This window comes from Rhyacophila brunnea, unplaced genomic scaffold (assembly GCF_057557595.1).
Source record: "Rhyacophila brunnea isolate RB1 unplaced genomic scaffold, BYU_Rbru_1.0 scaffold_5, whole genome shotgun sequence".
In the NCBI taxonomy this organism is placed as follows: domain Eukaryota; kingdom Metazoa; phylum Arthropoda; class Insecta; order Trichoptera; family Rhyacophilidae; genus Rhyacophila; species Rhyacophila brunnea.
Window position 1 is genome coordinate 49,769,220 of NW_028233170.1, and position 17,370 is coordinate 49,786,589.

Sequence of the window (17,370 nt, forward strand, 5' to 3'; positions counted from 1 at the left end):
ACTTGTTGTCCCAGATAGATGTAGCTTTTCACCTGTTCGAGTTGAGTGCCATTGATGAGGATCTCTTTTTGGCCCGCAAAGCAGTTGAACATGACTTTCGTCTTTGTTACATATTACGAAATATATATTAATTAAAATAAAAGAAATTATATACCTAGGAGTTAATTTTAATAAATGTTTAAAAATATTTTAATAAGTTGGATGAAAGTATTTCTAAGTGAATCACATTTCTCTCACCAATGTACCTTGCGTTGCGAAGTAGGTACTTCCGTAAAACCAAAATGTTAATCATGATATTATTATCAAATAATGGAACGTTAATCACGTACAAAATATTATTTTTTCTGTAGCTATTTTAAATCATACTAAATCGTTTTGCAATTGTCATCATGTTAATGTTATGTTTAAAATCGTCCAGTAAGCTGTCTTCAAAATAGTAAATCTTAACTCACACGACAATTTTATCAAAACGCAGTAAAGGTGATTTATTAAACAATAATATAACGCTCGTTCTCAAGCTTTGTTTTTATAGAATTAGCTGTTGTCAATGTCCTACAACTGATCATTATTAAATTATGTGAAGCACTATTTATTGTACTTTATTGTAAAAGTTATCGGTATAATTGTATACTATACAGAAGTGTGGGAGTTTTATGCCTAACGTTTTGTCACTCCATTCGGATTGCTTTATTCGCTTGATTAATTTACAAACTATTTAAATAGTACTGCAATTCGAGTGCTACAAAAACAACGTCACAAACTAGTTGCCAGTTTAATGAACGTCATAAAAAGTAATAAATTCAACCGGTAAACGTAGAAATTGCAGCACTTAAAATGCAACAGGGCAGCGTGAATAGCGTTCGGTCAGTCGTGCGGAATAGCAACGACCACAACTTGTGCTTAGGGGCTGGGCCTCGGGGGCCCGGTCGGGTCGTGGGGGCCCAACTGACTGCGAGTTCAGACGACCGCAATCACCGAGGGGCTGAAATTTCATTAAGAGGAAGACGGCCGTGTGGGACTGCGGTTTCATAACGGGCACTGAACGGCGCCCCCACTAACCCCCAATCTTGTTTGAAACGTGTTGAGCGCCTGTGAATTATAGAAATTATAAGTAGCTACTCACAGTATACTAACGTTATCAAATATATATTTTAGCGCACGTACGATGGAAAGTAAAAAAATAGTTTACAAAGCATTTCCTAATTTAGTTTTATAACAATATTCTAACATGTTATGTTACTTATAGTATCGCATTTAGCAGTGGACTATAAATTTAGAATGTTGGTAGATTATGAATCTGGGTTTACACAAGATGCCAGACACTGAGCTTTTATGTTGAGAGGGCTGGCGCGCGCTGGTAAACGTACGGTTCGGAATGTCACTCTCACGGTTTCACTTGGTTTGGGATGAATGATGATGGCAATTTAATGATGGATGATAGACGCGACGTTCGCTCAAACCGTATCAGATTTAGCGCAACGAAGGTCGAACATAAATGTGTTTTGAGTCACTCTGTTGTTAATGCGGCCTCGTTCGTATCGTTTCAGACAGAGTGCGATAGCTTTCACAAAGATACGCGCGTCGGCTGTCTTCAAGTAACTCGAGCTAATTCAATGTTATTTGCAATCACGGTCGTCTCATGACGCGTAATTGCTGGTTGTCTGGTCTTGTGACAATTATAAATAAGAATTTGAGGTAGCTGAGGAAATAAGAACTGGCGGACACCATATTTGGCCCAACCAACCACTTAATACAGAGTTTTTTTTATAATACGTGAAGTATACTAACTTTTTAACAAGAAAGTCAAAACTTACTTTCACTATCACTGAAGCGTCTAGACCTTAACTAATGTGTTATCCCAGCTGAGTAATTCTAAATTAAAGATAGGTTCAAAAACTGAGAGTATGCATGTCTGGCATGAGGCACAAGAATCAAAAAAAATAAATAAACGGATAAGAGAGCAAATGGTATTGTATTTAACCACAGTGTAAAGATATTTAAATGGATATGGGCCACATCGTTTGAAGAACAGATCATCCCAGGAACGTCATCATTCAGTGGCACTCAAGATATAGAAAATTACCTAAAGACCAACCAACAACCTGCTGGGTCAATAAGTTTAGCGGAAGTATATTGCAATGAAACATTATGGACCGAATAATAGGAACAGTACTGAGTGGCCTCCATCCATAAGCGAACTGAGAATGGCTGAGATGATAATTAGTCATATATAGGCGTTTAATTTAAAAGCTTCTTCTTTGTCAAAATCACTAATTACTGACCTGATGATTATTGTGCAGTTGACTCTGATATAATCCGCGTCTGTGTATGTGCTGATGGCATGTTAAATGAACAGCAATTCTTTTCTAATAAAAGTCAACTTCTTTCTCCACTTTTCTCACTGGAGAAAGTATTAATCAATTACATCAAGATATTATTAGTCTTTAACTGACTACGATGCAATGAGGCGCTAATTGATTTGGTTTTACGGAAATGAAATACGTATAAGTAACCAAAACCATAATGGTAAGACCGAAAGAAGTAGAATTACCTAGGAAAGGTTTTCAATCAACAGTCAGATAATTGTGAAACATAATATAATGTGTTTAAGCAAATGCTACGCAATAGCTCCTGGTATGAATGTCTAATCGAATCTTCCTAATCAATGGCAAGGAGTTAATTGATAAAGTAACTGATACATGGACCGGGATATCGAACGATACGTTTGGTATTAAATTTCTCCGGTCTATTGGACTGACGTATCCCGGATCATGTTACAAGGGTATACATGTCATAATTATAGAGATGCACATCGAAAGCAACAGTATCAATACTCGATCGATATAATATCAACTGCTTAATCTGCAAACCGGCTAAGTTCATTTGGACAAATTGTTCAGGAAGAAGAAAAATCATAATAATTTAACTATCCAGCGGAATATAATAATTCCAAAAGAACACTTGGATTTTTTCCAAATAAGCTGCACTATGAATTATTATTAATACATAATTTTAGCTTCCCTTTTATATATAAAGAAAATTTATAAAGAGCGGAGTTGTTCCATTTACGATATTGGAAATTTGGCACCTGCAATTGGCTGTTTTCAAGTGACGTGAAACGTCGGCCTATAGCGTCTTGGGTCCCAGGTCCCAATTTGTGCATACGTCTGAGTATGGCCCTAATAGATTGAGCAAGTAGCTAACATATATTTATCGTAAAAACAAACTTCCATTCTGTGGCGGCCCATATGATCCTATTAGGATCGGACATGGTCGGAAAAATGAGTTTGAAATTTTGTGTGAGCATAAAAAACATACTTTATAACAAAATGCCAGCAAAATATTATTTTGATCAGAAGTACAGTTGGCTGGTTTGTAGATCAAGCAGTCGATATGGTATGTTCAAATAACGCAACTTACGATAGGCATGTAAGAATTTACGGGGATGAAAAAAACATAGTTCAAAATTGAACAACTGATTTAATTAATAAAATGCGTTTTAAAAATAAAGTGAGTCGGAGACAGTTGATTTATGGCTACTTCCGACTCTGTCAAAAGTAATTTAAATCACGACTCCGACTTTACAACTCAACGTCTTATCTTTTTAGGACTACCCAAAAAATATTTTCTCCCTAAATCTATGCCCTTCCTATACGTACCGATACTTGGTTTGGGTATTATATCAAAACAAAATATCAATAAGAAAAATTTAAGGATTAATCAAAGGATATCGGTTATTTTTTTATTATATTCCTACCTATGTTTCAACATATTATGGCGAATATCAAATTTTTAACACTATGTTCACTGTATCAGCTCACGATGAACTGTGGTACGGCCAATTTCGTACGTATAGTTTTCCGGACAATAGATAACTTGTAATTATTTAATACAGTTTTTGTATTAAATAATTACAAGATAAAAAGAACTTTTTATATAAGTACAACGTTTTTAAATTGTCTGTTGAATCATATAAACATGACTTGACTGGCTTAAACGAACAAAAAAAATTGTACTTGATAGAAATACTGAATAATGAAATGTCATTTCATATTGATTTCCATAGTAACGCACGTATATATTATTTAATAATTTAGTTGCTAGGACCCCCTAGCAACCAATAATGGTATCGAAATAACTTTTCATACAAAACAGAATTAACTAAAAATTAATTCAATTCTACTTAAAGTAGTAGTACATAAAAGTTCTAATAGTATTAAAAAATGCATTGGCATCGTGTTCTAATATATTCTAAAAGTTTCCAATGTCAAGCTAGTCGGGAAGTTAGTTAAAAATCGATTGCAAGATTTGTACCGGACAAAGAATCACCGGACAAATAAGAATACGAGCTAAGAAAAGCGTTGTAAAATAGAGAATCAGCTTTATGAAATCATTGTTAAGTTTCTCTTAGTCCAGTTACTAAAAAGACAGTGATTGTAAATCGTTAAGTAATAACTATTATAATATTTTTTAAACATTGTTTAATCAAAATTAAATACCTCACCATAAACCAAACCTAGTCTAGTCTTTATTGAATATAACACTCTATCTTACTCTAACTCATCTTTGTCAATAAGCGTTTCGTAAAACTTTCTCTGTCTCAGTCACAGTACAGTTTTGTTCAGACCGTTACCATAAACTCTCTATGATTTTAAGTAGTATTTGGATATACTCGTAGTATAGACAATAATTATTAGAGATACCTGTGACATTTTCTTCGCACAATGTAATCATTACCAATGTAGGTATACTCCGATAAAATTTTATCTTATTGAATCCTTTGTATCACATTTTGGTCATTGCCAAATTGTATCGTTCGATTTGTGCTCATTACAACAAAACAAACCAAACATTACAATCCTTCAAGGTTCCTTAGAACAAAACTGTCGAAATAATGCGAGGGACTTAGTTGCCCCATATACGCACGGTCGTCGAAGGATAAGAAACGACCTAATACCCTATAAGAGTGGCCCATTATTGGGGTCCTTATTACCAGAGCGGGATCGCAGAACAAGGGGGCTCACAACAATAGGTGCCTATCAAACCATACATGCCAGGATTAATTGCTGTATTAATTGAGGACCCGGGGGAGATTTCTTGCTATCGTTTTGATTGATTTCTGGAAGACTGTTTTTGCTGTAACGTTTATATTGATTATTAATGAAATTAGCGATAATACGTCATCGCTCATTGAACAAATAAATATAATATATAATCTAGAATATTAATCGTAAAATAGTACAAATATTGTACAGCGCGTATAATGAATATGACAAATAATTACAAATTGAAAACGTTCATAGAATAATATAAAAAATAAAAAAAATTACATGTTAAAAATATTGAAATAAAAGGCAGGTTAATAATATGGGTAAAAATCTACATGGAAGCACACGAAGTGAACTAAGAATTGACTATTTAAAAATATTTATCTAAAAAATATCCATTAACATCACGTAAGTAGAATGTATCAATCAATATTCGAAATGAACTTAATGAACAGAGTTACTACCAACCCAATTGTCGGGATAGTATTATACATTGGAAGAATAAATTAATAATGAATGCTCCCGATTTCTAAAAAAGTTAGTAGGAACAAACAAGTCAACACTTAAAACGCGCATTCAATATTAGTATTGATAATATTTGAGGACACTCGGATCGTCTTGTATTTCATTGCTTTTTATGGCCTGACTGTCATAAAGAAAAAAACTAAGTTTGTAACCAGGGAACTCAGAAATAGTGGGAACTGAAATACATAACGGGTAAGGCGATAGCAGGTAACCGACTCGAGTAAAGAAGAATCCGTGTTAAACTTACACACGTGTCAAGAATACGTTTTACGTCGAATACTGAAAACTGCTCTCGGTTTATGCATTTACGCTCATTTAATGTTGGTGTATTACACACACTATTGCACTTGCATAATGCGTACTTTATTTTCGTAGGACACTCACACATTCCAAAGCCTGCTTCAACATGCGGCGTATTGAATATAGCCTATCGGTATTCTATTTATTATCTGTTCTGTGTTTGTAACTCAACAATGACGATTTTACGCTTATTGAATGTATTATTAGTGATTAGGTATCTAATGATCTATTAGGTAGCGTTTTTTTTTATAAACACTTCAACTATTTATAATTTGTTTGTTATGTTTTTTTTATTGTGGTCCTTGACTTAATAGGTAGTTATAAAGTTTTTACCTACTTTATTGTACTAATTAATTATTTAAGTTATAATTAACTATATCCGTTGGCAGTGTGTATTTACCATTGGTGAGTGCTATAGTACCTGAAGATGCTTAAATGCGAAATCCGGGTCGCAAAAAAAGACTCAAATGAAATAGTATAAAACTTAAGTCCATTAGAATTTAAACTAAGTCTGGCCTTAAAAGCTTGATCTTATACACCCTCCTTCCAATCAGTCTAATCTATGCGGACTGACTTTCATATTTCTATTTTATTAATGTGGATGTCACGAACAACTCCTAAGTAGGTATTAGTTTAAGGATTTATATCTGAAAAACCCGATGTATTCATTTGTATTTTTACTGTTTTGAGGAAGTATCCCAGCGCCATCCTTGAGTATTATAGAATTCCCGAGGAAGCAAATATTTTCACTTTGACAATCACTGGACTCTATTAGTAATATTTTAATTATAATTTTATATGTGACATATGTATATCATTGATCCTTTAATTTATTATAATTAGACGGCATTGCACGAGGATGAGAATTTGAATTTGGAATGAATCGCATGTAGGTACCGCATATACAAATGTATTTAAATTTGTGTGTGTATGTAAGAATAATAAGGGCGCCAGGTGAAGGGAGGCGGCACAATATTTACCCCACTTAGGGCCGATCTGACGTGTAAATGTTGTCCGTGTAAAATTATCGCGGAACTAAAACCCGCATTCGGTGAGCGTAAGTAGGAACGGTACCCATTGTTGAAAGGGTTAATAATAAACATTGCATGTATTAGTGCTGTGGTCTTATCGGAACAATGGATATATGGCGATATTAGGAAGATTATTTTTGTGTCAATGACGCTTTGTTTTGTTTTGTTTAAGGTTATGTGTGATGAAAGAAAATTAGAGATAATATTTTAGGTATTATTATTACATGATTTAAGAAGCTGAATGGACGAAGGGAATATGGGCAATTGGGGAATAAAATGATCCTACACAGGAATCCCTAAAGTCAAGAGAAAAAACGAACCGACATCGGCTGCACTCGTCACTATACTATGTGCTTTAAGGCTATACCTCAGCTGAGGCATGGTCTAAAAAGATCGTGACTAGGCGATGCGCGGTTTGCGGGTCGCGGGTGCAAATAACGCAAGCCGAACAAAATATAATTTATCATAAAAGTTCAATATACGTCCTTTTTATGTTATGTTTATTATTATATTCGTAATAATAATAGTATATTCATTGACATGCTTTTTCAAGTACATGCGGAACGTTTTTGAGTCATCTTTACACGATTTAAGAATATATTCATCCGACTCTATCACAAAAGAAATTGACGTGCGAACAGGCCGACTGACCCTCTCCGAATGGCAACGCGGCCAAAATTTCGTTCGACAAAGTGTTGAAAATTATTTGCCGTTTCACTTATGTACGCTCTCAAAGCTTAGCAGTCCGGTTATTTTCTTTTTCACTTGTCAGATATATTATTCAACAAAACTTGTCATAATTCAACAATAAGATCATATAGAATAAACGTTTTATAGATAAAGTCGCGTTTCGACTCAATGCCCAATGTATATATAATTAATTAGTATAAGTAGATATGTAAGTAATTGCTGTTTGATAGCGTTTTTAACAATTTTATTTCCTTTCTTGCAATGTCACCAAAAATCATTTTCATCTTATTACTACAGATGCCGTGAGTGACCAATATTAAAATAGAAGCCTAGAAATGAGGCGCTTTTCACAAGACTATTGCGACTTTCCGTTGCTCGCCAATTATTTTCACATAAATTTTGTGATAATGTATAGTAACGTTGTATCTTTTAGATAGGGTTATAAACTTTACTAATATGAAGACATGTGAATTTCCCGACACATGTTGATAAATATTATAAAAAGAATTACCAACAAAAGCGACATTTATACCCAAACATAGGGACATAATATACTAAGAGGTAGGTACTACGTTCATAGGGTAAATCTGCGAAAAATAGAAACAACTTCCAAAGGTTAGATTAACCAAGGATTCTAGCATTAGATATCTACATATTAATTGATTGTCTTGCATATTATGTAAACGATACAGGCTGTGTATCATAATACAAAACATTATACATGGTAAATACAAAATTACGTCAACAGTAGGTATATTATGTTGCTACTCAGATGTTATATTTAGAGATAATTCATTACTAAAATTTCCGAAATAGTACCTGTAAATAGAACCACATCAGTAATCAGTATATATTAATTAATAAGTCACATACGATTTAAGTGAAGTATGAATCGATTTTCCCTTATCCATTAAAACAAATTTGACGTCAAATTAAAGTAATATAAATTTTACGGTATGTGCTAACATAAGCTTCAAAGAGCTGTAAATAACCCTTCAAAGTGAATGAAACCTAACATTTTTTTAAAGAAAAGCGTCAGTAGCGAAGGGTGGAGGTAGGCTGTTAAGATCCAACATAAATAGTGCACATTAAACTTTGTCAGTCACACGTATTTGTTTTTATTGAACTAAGACTACAATTTATAAATAATGTTGGTTAATTTTTAAAAATCAATTAAACCCTGCCTTACCAAACCGTAATAGTTTTGGTATACTTTGAGCTTTGAACGATACGACAAAATTATGCACACTTTTTCATTCATACTTATTTGTGTTCGTTGGATTAAGAATACATATTATTACACAAATGTTGGTTAATTTTTTTAAATTCATTAGGCCCTGCCTCAACCAAACCATAATATATTTAAAAAAAAAATGGTTTATCTATAAAATATCAAAAGTTATGTAAGATTTAATTGCATAATTTTAGATATTTTATAGATATACTTACGAATATTTTTTGACTATTATTAATTATGGTTTGGATTCGCAGGGTTTAATTGAATTTTAAAAATTAACTGACACCGTCTGTAAATTATTGTGATTTTATTACAATGTAAACAAATACGTATGACTGACAAAGTATAAGTGTGCATTATTCATGGCTGATCTTAACAGCACACCTTCCTTCGCCATTGCCGTATATTATATATAGATATATATTATATATAATATGGGCCATTCAGAGACCGCAACAATATTTGTGGATAATATACAGCAGTGGGTGCGGTCAATATGAAAATTGCAGCAAAGTTAAATTAGTAGTTGCAGTAAGTTGGGAGTTGCATTGACTAAGTAGTCACTAGTGAATAATTTTACACAGCGCAGAAGAAAAAAGGCCTCGAATGTTGCATATTGTGTTGAATGTGTTGATATTGTATTAGCATACATAGAATGGTACCTTTGGCACCTGAAATTAAATACGAATTAGGGCATTTCGAAACTTCAGCGATTACCTTTAGAATTTAACTCAAGTTTAAATACATAAACAACATTGTTTACCTTTCACAGCACTAATCCGAAAGCCTCCAGAGAGGCTGCAGAAGATACCCCTCTAGGGTTTGAAATAATATTAAAAACGTATTATTTTAGATTAAATATAAATCCCTGCCATAAACTTTTTTCGTTGCTTTTAAATGCCATAAGGATACAGTCTGGCGTGAAAATTTAAATTGCCGAATGATGAAAAATTCAACTTCAAAAAAAGGAGAAGATAAGAATATTTTTTCTTGTAATTCTGATAACAAAACAGGCGAAGGACTTGCATAAATCAGTAATGTCGGAATTTAGCGCCTAAATTTTTAATTGAAAATAATGCATGCCTATGTGATTTGCAGCAACCTAAGAAACACCATATATGTATTAGAAACAAGTAAGCTACCATATACGCAGTGGCGGCTCGATGACTTTCTAGGTGGTAGGGTTTAGCAATTTAACTACTGTTAAATATATATACCTATCTACTTCCTCGTTTTATAAATTATGCACTAAGTATAATGATATTATTAATGACGAAATGAGTAATTTTTCAGAATAATTAATCGAATTATCTGAGTCATTACTTAATCACATCTAAAAATTGTGCTTAAAAATATTAACTTAATCGATATTAATAATTATTATAAACTTACGTTGATTATCAGTTTTAAACAACGACATACAGCGAGCATCTTTACTCACCTAGGATCTTTTGATTCACTCCCCAGTATCCGTATACTAATACTAATGCATTAACATTCTTTGTAGAACGAGATTTTCATCGCGGCGACGGAATAAGACTGAGAAATAGGTAGGAGTGAAAAATAGACGCCATAGCTTTCTTAATTTGTACAAAGGTATCGTGAAATAGGTCCTATTTAATTTAATTAATTATTTTAATACCGTGTAATCATTACATAATTTACAATCATTGCTTTATTTATTTTTTAAATTATATATAATATAATAAATATTTCTATAAAATCGCGACGGGTTTAGATGGATATAATAAATTGAATAGTTCATTTAATCATGTAATTAAATAGGCATATTAAGACGATGATAAAAATATCATACGTGTATTTTTGATGTCATGATAACGATGTGGGGATGGTCCCTACGAACCCTTAAGGTAGAGCCGCCCCTGCATATACGTCATGTGTAGAATCTCAATAATTTTTTTCCAATTGGTATTTTTTTTCAAATCATATTATAATAATATGATGTTCAATAGAGAATTTTGCATTCGTAAATCTTGTGCAGGAATAAAAAATAAATACATTTTAAAATGCGGTAGTTATTTCAATGTCACTGGATTTTTACTGAGACGATTATTGTTAATTATAATTATAAAAGTCAGAGAATACAAAAACAATGGAAGCGGGTTACCTTCTTGGTGTGGCTGTAAGAAGGTACTTATGAAATACTTATGATATGTTGAATATTTGCGTCTGTATCACTGGGTGCATTGTAGTTTGCTATATAAGCGTAAACGAAACGCACATTCAATATTGGAAATATTTGAGGACATTTAGCAGCTATGTATTTCATACGATGTATGGTCTGTGATGACTGGGTTTCGCCTATCTTTCTAATTAGTATGCTCTGTAATAAAAAAAAACTTATTTTGGGTTTTTTTCTCAATGCCAAGATATGTTGCTACAAATGAACACGTTTTATACTTATTATAAATACGAACACTATCTACACAAAATAAGAATTGTCATGAATATTTTCTTTCGTAATAAAATAATGACTTATAGTTCGGCTTCAAAGTTGTTTTAACCTTTTTTAGTGTTATTTTTAAGCTTGAAATATTGCGTTCAGTGTTTTTAATTCTCGAATAAGTTTAAGCTTGGCCCAGGTTTGTCAAACATGTTTGACCGTTGATAGGGCACCTAAGCCATGTTATCGAAAAGGCGATATATAAGCAGGGAGGATTAGGTTGGGGCGCGCATGGGGGAGAGGGTCTTATAAGGCTATTAAAAGTAACGCAGGAAACCGGCGTAAAGGTTTCCTGACAATTCAACACACGCGAAAGCTTCCTCAGACTTTTATTACGACACATTTGTATTAAATTAAGCATGTAATTTGAATGCTACTGACAAAATAAACGTAGTGTTTCTCTAACGAAGCAACCAGGATATATCATATTATTATAGTCGTAGAACAACGCTTGTCAGACAGTGTGATTTTGGTCAAACGGCCGCTAGAATAAATCCATCGAATGCGTTTTTTCCGACCCGTCTCGGCGACTTTGAGGGTCCGACCGGTGTATACTTGATATTTTCCTTTGTCTACGCAATTGTAAGTATATTCTAATGGATTTAAGTCTTGTACTATTCCATTTTAGTCGTTTTTTTGCGACCCGGGTTTCGCCTTTCGACATCTTCAGGCACTATGTGCACTCACCAAAAGGCAAATACATACTGACAACGAATACAGTTAACTCTAACTTATATAAAAAATTAATACAATGGAGTAAAACTTTATCACCTACCTATTAAGTCAAGGATCACAATAAAAATTATAGCAAACAAATTATGAATAGTTGAAGTGTTTGTAAACCCCCCCCTACCTTATCACTAATAATACACTTGATAAGTGTATAACTCTTCAAAAATTTATAATAGATCATTAGTAATTATAAACAATAAAAATACTATACTCAAGAGGTGTAAAATCGTCCATTCTGGGAACAATGGTAACGTATTGGGAATTTAATAGCCGTAACTAATGAGATATATTTATATCAATGATATATAATGGTACAAAACTTAAATCCATTAGAATTTCAATACAAATTTCATCAAGTACCTTCGGTCGATAGTAATAATATTGTAGTTATAACCTTCGTTTTCCTATGTTCAGTTATAAGCTCAGGAATAAAAATACACAATTTTGTAAAACCTTATAACATTGCTACATATTCATTTCAAATTCAAATTCCATCAAGTACCTTCGGTTGATAGTACTTACATATTAATATTGTAATTATAATCGTTGTTTTTCTATGTTCAGTTATAAGCTCAGTTTACGCAATTTTGAAAAACCTCATAGACATCGGTACAAAAGTTGGACCGAGTGGGACTCGAAGTCACATCTTCCACTTTATGGGTTAGTGCTTTCACTTCTAAGCTATCGATCCGTCTATAGTTAATGTGAATTATTTATAATAATTTCTATAACAAAACACCTTCATGATGTCAAAATATTACACATCCAAATAGGGGATTTAAAGTGATATTGTGTTATTGTGTTATTTAAATTTATAATGTTGTACATTTCGTCTTAATTTTTCAATGAATTTGAATCTTTCACATTCCAATTTGACAAATATAAAAAGAAACTGGACACGCAAGACCTGCGAAATAAACCATCGATATGTTTGCATACATATTTATCGTATTATACAATCTGTTACGTCATGTTACTAATTTTCCGATGACGAATTACTCACAGCACGTTTTCCGCCGCTCTAAATCCGCTGATGGGGAATACTGATATCGAAAGAAACGAGATAGTAAGTGAACAAAACGTGGGTCGGAGCAAAACGATTGTTGGAAAGTGGGGAGGAAAAAAAATCCCCCAACTTGAGGGCAACACACAAGTTCATATCGGATCGGGAAAAGTTTTCCGCGGCGCCGCAAATAAATCAGGGATTCCATTTCGATGTGTCGGTCGGAGGTCGGATTTTTCGCGAATAAATCATATTACGGTGTATTGAGAAAAATCGGGGACACACTTTTTGGCATTATTCGCGGGTATTTCACGAAGCTATATGCACACGTATGTATTATATGCAGTGGCGGCCGAGAGTCTCAAAAATGGGATTTTACGCTACTGAATTGTTTGAAATAATCTGTCTTAATATGCCAAACACAATTAAATTTATTACTTATAATAAATATGCGTACATTTATTCGTCTCCTGACGCATTAGCGTATTATAGTATCACCGCAAATCGATCAAAACTGACGACATACGTGATGGTTCCAAAAAATGACGTCACTTTTTCGCTAAGTCGCGTCATGTCTAAATGTATGTAAATAGGAAGCGCACGTTTGTGGCGCTTCTAAAAATGTTAATGTGAATGACACGAAAATGCAAATGGACGCCCGACACTCGTGTGTCCCTGTCTGAACGCGCCCATTCGGTTATGTGTAAATGCAGAAACTTGCCACGTTAGTGGCGCCACACAGGTGCCCCGTGAGAAACGGGTCTTATTCTTTCCAAATATTTAGTGGCGCATAGACATAACCCCTCTGTTTCAGGAATAGTAATATACGAGTCACTTCACTTTAACATACTTCTCCAGCCTGGCCATGCAGTCAGCCTACATATCTTTGAGGCACTAAATAACACAATACTAACCATATCCACAGCGAATGTTCTGACATGTGAACCGAAAAGGAAGAGGTATAAAAAGTGTTTTATCCATTGGCCATCAGATATGGTCGTCGCAAAGGTAAATTTTACTGCCAAAAAAAATGTAGCATCATCCAACGAGCGTGAAGATCTCATATTTTAGGTGACTAAACCGCTTTTATTTTTTTAAATTTTGATCTTATACTTCAAGCCGTTTTAAAAAATAAATGCTTTGAGCACACATGAGAGCATGGCAATGTAAGTTTTATGTAGCGTCTTCCTAAACATAACCATACCTAAACAAATTGCAAAATTGATACACTCGATTAAGATCCGATGTGTTAAAATGTGGGTTAGGTTGGTAGCCATTATTAACTCGAATAATCACTATTACAAAAATAGGCCTACATTATGAGATGTAAGAACCCTTTAAAAACTTAATTATTTCTAAGGGTTATGTGATGCTTATGGTTATAATATTATTTATATTGTACTTAAATATTATTAAATTTTAAATCAAATATGTATTTGGATAGAATTTTTATTCGAGAGTTCACGTGCCTGTATGCTCCAAAATAGTAACCGCTACTGATAATAGGTGCCGCAGAGTTGTTTCTGACAGGAAATACGCTCAATTTTCTGGGAAAATGTGAAATATCGCCCAGAAATTTGAATGTTTTGAAAACTTAAACGGCATAACAGCACCGTTTGTGATTTCAAATCTGTTAACTTTGATCCAATATTACAATTCGTGAAATTTTCTATATTCAAAAATGGAGCGCGGCAAAAATCCGGAAATGGTTGTATTTTGAAAGTTCGAACAATGTTACAAAATAGTATATTCAAGTGATTTTTGTAGGTATTGCAGGTAATACCTATATGATTTTACACAACAAAAAATAAAAAACTAATTACGATATGGGTGACAGATGATATTATCGTTCCCTACCTGCCCAAATTAAAAAAATAATGAGTAGTGACCAAAATTGAATTACATATACACACACATTTATATAAATCTAATGAGACCCACGGTGGCCGCGCGGCTTAAGCGTTGGACTATCACGCCGTGGGTCCTAATCCACATAGTTTCATTAAGTATTGATTTCCTTAGCTTAGAAAAACATTGTAACGCAGTATGCATATAGGTGGATGAAACTGGTTCTAATTATTATTAAATTGGATAGTTTTAAAACAAACAATATATTATAATACCTGCCTACATTTTTAAATTGCTTATTTTTACATGTTCATTTTATAACAATATTTACATAATGTTGTTGTCATATAAAAATAAATTAAAACTGCCGTGTTACAGCCAGTATAGTTTTTATAATAAATAAATGATACACTTCACCTCCATCACTAATTACTGAATTACGAACTACTACACGACTGTCATTGGGTTTCATGGCAACGCGTGAAAATGCCGACACGCGAAGCCGACATATAAGAAATTGTTACAACCCTTTCCTATTATTTTTGGATGTCTTCAAAATAATTCAAATTAGAAAACAATTTTTACAAGATAAATACATTACACGTATTTTCTATATGATTTTTTTCGAACTAATTTATTAAGAAAAACATCCGATGTTCAAACATTTCCTCGAACAAAATGTTGAGAGGATGTAAATTCAGGAGGAAACAAAAGCAAACATTAAATACGGAACGTTCTATGGATTCAAATAATAAACAAACAAATAAAACAGCAGATGTAGCAATAAAGAAATAGTGGAGAGTAAATCGAATTTCCCGAAACTCGCCTAAATTTAGATGTGAATTTGTTTATTGATATCTACGCTACTAAATAACGTCGGGAAGAAAGGGAGCTGTGGAAACTCCCTTATGCTCCCCGCCCTTCGCTTTGCTATTGTATTCAAGAAAAAAAATACACGAATATCTAGGAAATGCAAGAACAGTTGAATTTTATTCATAGACGCCATCTTTGGACAAATGGGGGTCTTTATTTAATTAATTATTATTAATACATATACGCTCATGACAGCCGAGCGGATAGCATGACGGCCTATAATGTCGTAGGTTTCAGGTTCAAATCCTGAGTCTGGCAACAGTAAAAATTATATGTTGATTTTCAATGTGTCTTTGGATCCAGAGTATGGACCCATTAGGTTGAGCAAGTGGCTAACATCTGTTTCTCGTAAAAGCAAGAATCTGTTAATACAACGTCCACGCTGTGGTGGCACATAATAATATGATCTTCTTGGGATTGGACATGGATTAAAAAAAATACATAAGTATATTATTTTAATACAACAAAGATAAGAAACCCGCATTTAAACAAGATACCTATACTTAATCGTGTACTATTCAACGAATTGTAATTGATAATTAACAGTAGGTAATATGATCGTCCAATAATGAACAAGTATTAATTTTGTAAGTACGAGTACCTACCTTTTGCATGTCTTCTAGATTTAAGGTTTTTTAATTGAATGCATATAAGTTGAGAAGAAAGAGTTGCATCTTTAACTACTAAGCAAAATTATATGGCTGCGCTTGTCAGTGGACTGTAACGGAATGATTCGGATGTTGGGGAGGAGGTTATGTTAAGGATGCCAGACACTGACTTTTATGCTAGTGAGATTGGCTCCGTGGTCTGGTCGCATTATTACTCTCGCGCGATATTGTTTATTGGGTCACCCGGTGCGCGGCACTTGACAGTCAAAAATGGTTTTGATTCGGATGTGTGAATGGATTAAATGGATGGATTGAATGGAAATTCGGATGCGGAAGTGTTTATAAGTGCAAAGTTGATTTTTTTGCTGTATCAGGGCCGCCCTAATTGACATAACTATTATATTGTTAAATACTTGAATATTGACTTAAGATGCTGCGTGAATAACTAGAAAAACAACGTGAACATATTTTATAGAAAAGTAACTTCTCATGAGAACTACGATTCCAAGATAAAGAATATTTTTTTTTCTAATTTAATCAAAAGATACGATAATTATTAGTATCTAAGTGAAGTTAATATTAAAATACAAATAAACATGTAAAACATTCGGTAAATTCGCCGCAAACCGGTCACCGACGACTATCCCGTATAGTCAATATAGAAGTATTCTAAGAAAGTCATAATACTATGCATTTTCGTGTCGATGTTTTACAACATACATAATATAAAGATGTGAACCTTACAGTTCAAAAGCCGTCGGGTTTATACTATCAGAGGCCAATGTTTGTTGCTGTTGCATCGCGAAAGCCATAGATCAAACGCAGTACAAGGCTAGACAACAAATGAAAACTCTGTGAAAATCCAATGGCGTACCTACATACGTCATAAATTTAACATAAGCAGACGAAAATGCATAATTTTGAAGTGTTATAATGTATACTTTTAACCTCGCATATAAAGAGAAATGGGGCTAATTACACACATAAAATATATATGTGGTCGGTCTTTTG

At 33.5% G+C, this 17,370-nt stretch overlaps 1 protein-coding gene across 2 annotated transcripts in view; it reads right to left on the reverse strand.

The window, feature by feature from the left end:
• mib1 (E3 ubiquitin-protein ligase mind bomb 1) overlaps nt 1-17,370 on the reverse strand; it is an 817,691-nt gene that overhangs the window by 165,263 nt on the left and 635,058 nt on the right. The window lies entirely within an intron of this gene.